This window comes from Solanum lycopersicum, chromosome 1, assembly GCF_036512215.1.
Source record: "Solanum lycopersicum chromosome 1, SLM_r2.1".
Lineage (NCBI taxonomy): Eukaryota > Viridiplantae > Streptophyta > Magnoliopsida > Solanales > Solanaceae > Solanum > Solanum lycopersicum.
Genome location: NC_090800.1, coordinates 3487969 through 3495932, shown reverse-complemented (window position 1 = coordinate 3495932; position 7964 = coordinate 3487969).

Genomic DNA, 7964 nt, shown 5'->3' with positions numbered 1-7964 from the left:
CGTCCATTCTGTTTAATTATTTCTTTCTTAGATAACAAATGCTTATATATTGTATGATCCTGCAGAAGAATTGATGTGTGTGTATATATATGAAGGAAAAATGCAACTTTTGGTATTTCTTCTTCATTGTAACTGTTTTTTTTTTTCATTTTTATTTTTTATTACCTCTTAATTTGGTTTATGAAAATAAAGAAGAAATCCATCAAGGGTATTTTAGTGATTCATCTTTTGATTTTTGTTCCCACTTTTAGTACGGTGCTATGTTATGATATGATTTGATGATTCTGTCTTAGAAGAGAATATCCCGTTCTCAACTTTAGAATTATATGAAATCGTTTGTTGATTCTCACAATGAATTCTCATACACAATGATTAAGGATGATTTACTCTTTAGATATCAAATCCTGATATCGATTATAACTTCTATAGTAGAGGAATCTAGTAAACATTGAAACCCTTCTCATGTTTAAGTACTTATGTCACAGACTTAAAAGTAGAAAATCCTCCCTTTGGTTTGAATCGCCTTGCAAGAAGAAATGAGTGAACAAGTAAAAGTATATGAAGATGATAGATCGATGTGAGGTCTCCTACTTATCGATTATAACTTTGACCTTTCTTCTTTTTTTTTTCTTTTTTTTTTTTAATTTGCAGCTTCGAAAAGGAATTATACGTATCAAACTTGGAGAGCACAATATTACCGTCTTCAAAAAGATGGTCCACATTCTCTTTCATGATTAGCTAAAGGGAATATGGAGAACTCTTACCTTCGCTACACTTCCAATCTTCAATATTGGTGTATCTTACTTCTATATGCAAGACTATTTAAGTAAGAAAATTGTAATGCAAAGTGAAGAGGAGTGGGTCTTTAATGGAGATGAAGTAAATTTGAAGAATTTATTAATTTGTATGTTTAAAGTGATTTCACAATATCGTTTTAACAATAGAATATTAAAAAATGCAAAGAAACATAGGGTGAGATGCTTCACATGCGGACAACATGTGGGGATAACTCGAGAAATAAGAACTTTCAATTAATTGTGGACAAAAAATGGGAGAAAAAGGAAGAATTCCCAAATTAGCACAGTGAATATATTGGAATTGTAGTTAAGAGTGCTTTTAATTTTACAATCTTATTAAAAAAGGTCGAAAAAGAGAAATACTCAATATGTTAAAATAAATGGAGTTTGGTGAGAGATGGTTGAGATGGATTGAGGTCTTTATAAAAACTGTTAGGTTCTCCATTGTGATAAATAAGTCAATATTCCCATCCCACAGACGATATAATCCCATCCTACAGACGATGTGGGACTCCAACAATAATGTTGCAATATTCGCAAATCATTGATTACTATATATATCTTGAAAATTCTAGAATATACTTTCGTCTGCCATTGGTGCTTGCTTCTTTCCATATCTAAAAGAAACGCTAGATCATGGAAGGAAAGTTTTTGGATCGAACATAATTAAATAGACAGAAACTTCCACTAGAATGTCCACGTCCGATATAATATTTTGTGTAACCACTAACACTTGCAAAATGAGAAGCCAGACTTCTACATAATTCATTCTTCCGATATAATATTTTAGGTAGGAATATACCCTTTTAACTTTACCTCATGTCGCATTTATGCCCTTCAATTTGGGTGTGCAAAAATATATACTTAAACTTGTATCAAGTTACACAAATAGACACACGTCCTACGTGGCACCCTAGAATGTTGAATCTTTATTTTCTTTCTACTACAGCTTTGATTGTTGAGTTTTTGCGAGTATATTGCATTGAGTAAAACTCGTCCAGGTGTATCTGGCAATAAAAGAGACAACATTCCCTTGGGACTCGGAAGAGGGAGAGAAAATAGTACAATCGGATTTCAAGCCAATGACGTGGACAAGAAGACAAGAGGAGACAAGGTGTTAAGGAGATTCAGTTGTGTGGACGAGCCTCATATGGATCTGAGCTCTATAGGAGTGTTGGTTGACATTATTAAATGGAACCACCACGTGGTCCTATATCACGTGAAAACAACACGAGAACATGAAACATGTAAAGCTATGGCATTTGAAATATCTCAACTCCAAAAAAGCTAGCTCGTGAGGGGAATTTTCCAGGTTCATATGAGTAGATCACCATTTCATTATCCAACCAATATGTGATCTAGCCCACTCTAACTAAATCACATAAGTATCCTGAAACTTTAAGTAGATTAGGGAACGAGACAATAATAGTTCCAAGTATATAGTTTACCTTGTCCAACTATCTCATATGTCTTCTTTCTACTTCTTTTCTTGATCATCCAATTTCTATATTTAGTGAGAGATTGCAACACGTTACTTCAAGATATCATTCAACATTATTTTTTTAAAAAAAGATGCTTATGATGAGAAGATTGAGGATGGCAGTGTTTCTTTGTCGCTTATACGAGAGTCAAGGGAACATTTATCAACTCCATCTCCTTAGCATATTCACCTAATTCTTCATATTACCAAAGACCATATAAGGAATCCATATTCCCATCCCACTGACGATATGGGACTCCAAAAATAATATTGCAATCTTCGCAAATCATTGATTACTATATATATCCACGAAATTCTCGAATACACTTTCTTACTTAGTCGGTGCTTGCTTCTTCCGGATCTACAAGAAAGGCTAGAGCATGACAGGAAAGTTTTTGGATCGAACATAATTAAATAGACAAAAACTTTCACTAGTATGTCCACGTCCAATATAATATTTTCTGTAACCACTAACACTTTAAAAATGAGAAGCCGAACTTCTACAAAATTCACTCTTCCGGTATAATATTTTAGGTAGGAATATACCCTTTAATGGGCCTCATTTTACATTTATACCCTTCAATTTGGGTGTGCACAAGTGATTACTTAAACTTGTGACAAGTTGCACAAATAGACACACACGTCTTGCATGGCATCCTACATGGAAATTTGTGGCGTGTGTTGAGTCCTACGTGTATTATGTCACATATAACTCATGTATCTACTTGTTCAAATTTGTACTCGTTAGAGTGTCTACTTGTGTGCACCCAAAATTTGATGGCAAAAATGTGAAATGAGGTCAAGTTAAATAGCATGTTTATGTATTATGTCTTTTATTATAATTCACTAAACATTTAATTAGAAGATGAGAGAAAATAATGTAAGTTAAAGATGAGCGTGAACAAAGAAATTAATGAAAGAACTAAACTATAAGGAGCAAGAATTCGACGAGGTAATTATTTCACTCAAAGGAAGAAATAAGGAGTGGTAAGCACCCTTTCATCCTTACCCTAGAGGTTTCGGGTACAGAGACCCCTTTGTTAAGTAGCGCTTTACTTCCAATACTTCTCAATGCGAATCTGAATTTAGTCAGGCTCCAATATGAGAAACCAAAAAAAAAATGACAAAAAGCATTTGGCAGTCTACTTTTTCTTATAAGAAAGAAATTACTAAGATGCAGATAAATGGCCCTCAAGCTAAACATATTTTGACAGAATATTTCTGCTCTTCTCTGTCTTTAATTATTATTATTTAGAGATTGACTAATGAGTAATTTATTTATTTTTATTTGAATTTATAACTATTATAACTTATTATAATCTTTTTATAATTTATAAATATGCTTTAAAAAATCAAAAGATAAATGATTTTACTAAAAAAATTACAGCATGCATCAATAAGTTCGACCCTCATATTGCAAATCAGCATAGAAAAGTTACCATGTTCTATAAGTAAAATGAGAAAAAATTAGTGTACTAATATGGCTATGTCGAGATCGAAAGAAAACTCGGACAACATTAAATATATAATGTATAATACATACATATGTCATTTAAGTTGGAGTCAACTTATATCTATGGCATATAGTTTTGGATGCGCATAAAAGATGCTTAAACTTGAAAAAAAAATTATTTCTACATATAAAGATATTCATCAAACATTTTATCAATGCTACAAGGTAATGTGAACTAGATATATTCTTAGGTTAATCTTTACAAACATATAAGGGATAATGCACAAGTACTCCCTCAACCTATGCTCGAAATCTCAGAGACACACTTATACTATACTAAGGTCTTATTACCCCCTGAACTTATTTTTTAAATAATTTTCTACCCCTTTTCGGCCTACGTGGCAATATCTTGTGGGCCCAATGATGGTTGATTTTTTTTTTCAAACTAGTGCCACGTAGGCTGAAAAGGGGTAGAAAGCTACTTATAAAATAAGTTCAGGGGGTTAATAGGACCTTAGTATAGTATAAGTGTGTCTCTGAGATTTTGGGCATAGGTTGAGGGGTACTTAGGCATTATCCCAACATATAACAATGTTAAGTTATGTATCAATTGCCACAAAACACAACCTTGTACAAAATTCTAGGTCCGCTTTTGTTTAGCTTTCCTCTGGTGCTTTTAGATTTATAAAAATCATAAATCGAGAAAAAAAAAGTTTAAACATTTCAATGCCTATATCAATAGACATATAACTCGTCTTTTACAGAGAGATTACATCAAAATGCAGTTTGTGTGAGTCCTCATTTTCTCTATTGCAACTTTGATTGTTGAGATTGTGTGAGTATATTGCATTGAGTAAAACTCGTCCAGGTGTACATGGCAAGAAAAGAGACAAGATTTAGTTCGGACTCAAAAAAAGGCAGAGAAAATTGTACAATCGGATCTCAAGCCAATGGCATGGACAAAAAGACAATTGAAGACAAGGTGTTAGGGTTTCAGCTATGCGACGAGCCTCATATGGATCTGAGCTCTATAGGAATATCGCTTGACATTATTAAATGGTACCATCATGTGGTACTATATCACGTGAAAACAACACGAGAACATGAAATATGTAAAGCTATAGCATTTGTATCTAGCTCAACCCCAAAAGCTAGTTCATGAGAGGGGATTGTCCGGATTCATATAAGTAGACCACCAATTCATCTCCAACCAATATGGGATCGAGCCCACTCTAACTAAACCACATAAGTATCTTGAAACTCCAAGTATATTAGGGATCGAGACAATAATAGTTCCAAGTATATAGGAAATTCACCTTGTCCAACTATCTTCTATTTCTTCTTCTACTTCTTCTCTTGATCGTCCAATTTCTGTATTTAGTGAGAGATTGCAACATCGTTACTTAAAGATATCATCCAGCATTATTTTTAAAAAAAAAAAGATGTGAATGATAAGAGAATTGAGGATCGCAATGTTTCTTTGTCGCCTATACCAGAGTCAAAGGAATATTTCTCGACTCAATTTCCTTATCATCTTCACCTAATTCTTCATATGAAGACCATATTAGGAGTCCATATTCCCATCCCACAGACGATGTGGGACTCCAACAGTAATGTTACAATATTCACAAATCGTTGATTACTATATACGTGTAGGAAGTTCTCGAATACACTTTCCTCCTCAGTCAGGGCTTGCTTCTTTCGAGATCTACAAGAAAGGCTAGAGCATGAAAGGAAAGTTTTTCGATCAAACATAATTAAATAGACAAAAATTCCACTAGTCCACGTCCTATATATATAATAACCACTAACATTTGCTAAATGAGAAGCCAGACTTCTACATAATTCACTCTTCCGATATAATATTTTAGGTAGGAATATACCATTTAACTTGACCTCATTTCACATTTATGTCCTTCAATTTGGGTGTGCACAAGTAAACTTAAACTTGTATGGAGCTGCACAAATAGACACACACTTCCTACGCGGCATCCTATGTGGCAATTTGTGTCGTGTGTGATCTCCTACATGTATTATGCTACGTAAAACTCATGTCTACTTGTTCAACTTTATAGAAGTTAGATTGTCTGCTTGTGGACATCTAAAGGTGGAGAGCATAAGTAAGAAATGAGGTCAAGTTAAATGAACTCATTTATATATGTATTATGCATTTTCTATAATTCAACATTTACGACTGAAGAGGCGAAAATAAGGAAATAGCTTTGGTAAGGTATAGATGACCATGAATAAACAAATTCATGATATAACTAAATTATAAGGAGCAAGAATTGACAAGATAATTAATCCACTCAAAGTAAGAATTAAAGAGTGGTAAGTACTTTTTCATTCTTAACCAAGAGTTCTCCGGTTCGAGTCTCCTTGGGTACGGAGTCAACTTTTGTTAAGGAGCGCTTCACCCACAAATATGGGACTTTTCGACGCTCCAGTGTAGGTACGGAATACCTCGTAATAGGCCATCGAAGTCACTTATCCTTGTTTTATCTTTCGAAAGTCATCTTAGACAAACAAATATTACGCAAAACAAACATTTCCATCCTCGTTAAGAGATAGTTTTGGTAATAACATGACAGAATTTTAAGCCTAGCAACATAAAGTAAAAGAAAGCCAACTATTCTAACATTGTGTATCTAGATTACTTAGAAGAGGATAAATACCTATATTGTTTGGCCTTCCCCAAAATGTTGTCGCACACGTACCTAATGATAAATCTTGCAATTGCACGACGTAACACCTAGAAATATTTCTCCAATCACCTCTTCCATATTTCTCTAATGCTTGAATTAGCAACCTATTCGAGAAATACGGATGAGGTGACTGGAGAGATATTACTTCAGAGCTTTAAAGTTATAGACATCATTACTTTTCTTGTGGCATTAGCTCATGAGAACATAATATTTCTCCGATCATCTCTTCCATATTTCTCCAGAACGCTTGAAGAAGCAACCTATAACCAAGAAGTGTTATACGTCTTATATATTCCAACACCAAGTGGTGATTTACATTAGGGCTCTAGACAATTGCAAGAAAGAAAGAAACTATAATCCAATATCAAATTAAGCGAAATTTTAATGAACTATTGAAGCTATCAGTATATTGATCATACTAGTATAAAAGGTCTACACTACTGTGGCATTATGTGGAAGTTCTGATAAAGGGTATATTTATAAAAGAAAAATTGTTATAAAACAACAACTAAGCATTGATTCTGAGTGAAATACACCACAAATTCTCGTCAAATTTAGAATTGTTTTTAACACTTTGGTGATAAAACTAATAATTTGTGTTTAATTTAGAGATGTTTTCAACGCTTCTCTCTTATTAAAAAAAATAAAAATAAGCTATCTATTTTCGTGGAGTAAGGTAAGATGTGTCTATACACCACTCTATCGAGAACTATTTATGAGATTACACTGGATACGTAAAACTTATCGCAACAAATTCATCAAAATTAAAACATAAACTACTGAAAATCCCATTTTTGTGAAACAAAAATCTTGAAACATATGGAACTAAAAAAATTACCTCTTTTTGCCAATTCTTTTGACTATAAATTCTGAAGAAAATGGGAGAACCTTGTGAAATATATTATAGAGAGCTTAAGGGGTGACAATAACAATGTTTTGGGTGTCAAAAAAAGTTGGTTGTATTGCATCTATTGTGCCAAGTTGATGCATTTGTTATTTGACATTTGTGTTCACTTTTCTGCCAAAGTTTGAGTTGAAATTAGGAGGTGGCGACAAGTAGTATGTGTCACCTTATCAAATAACAATCCCCAAAAAATTCATTATGACTCAATTTTCTTAAAATAAACAACACATCATATTTTGTAACAAACATGTTTTTTGCTAAAACTTGCTCTACTCTATGTGGACAGTACATGTGAATAGATAGAATTTATGAACTCAAACATTAATAGAAACCTACTTTAAAATAGATAGCAGTATAGCAATGGAGTTCAAACAGAAGCTTACATTATGGTAAGAGTATTGTAGCAAATGCGGTCGAGCTCGATTGAGTATGGTAGAAAACTCAATTGGATTCAACCTTTGCTCAACTCGAGTTTTTCTAGTTGGATTTGCTCCCCCGCCGTCATTCGATGAGAATATTAACTAAGGTTGAATTTCATCATTAATCTGGCAGATAACTAACTGACCAGAAAGTAAATAACACAAGGGTAATGGAAATTCAACCAAGAGAAGGGGAGCAGAACAGA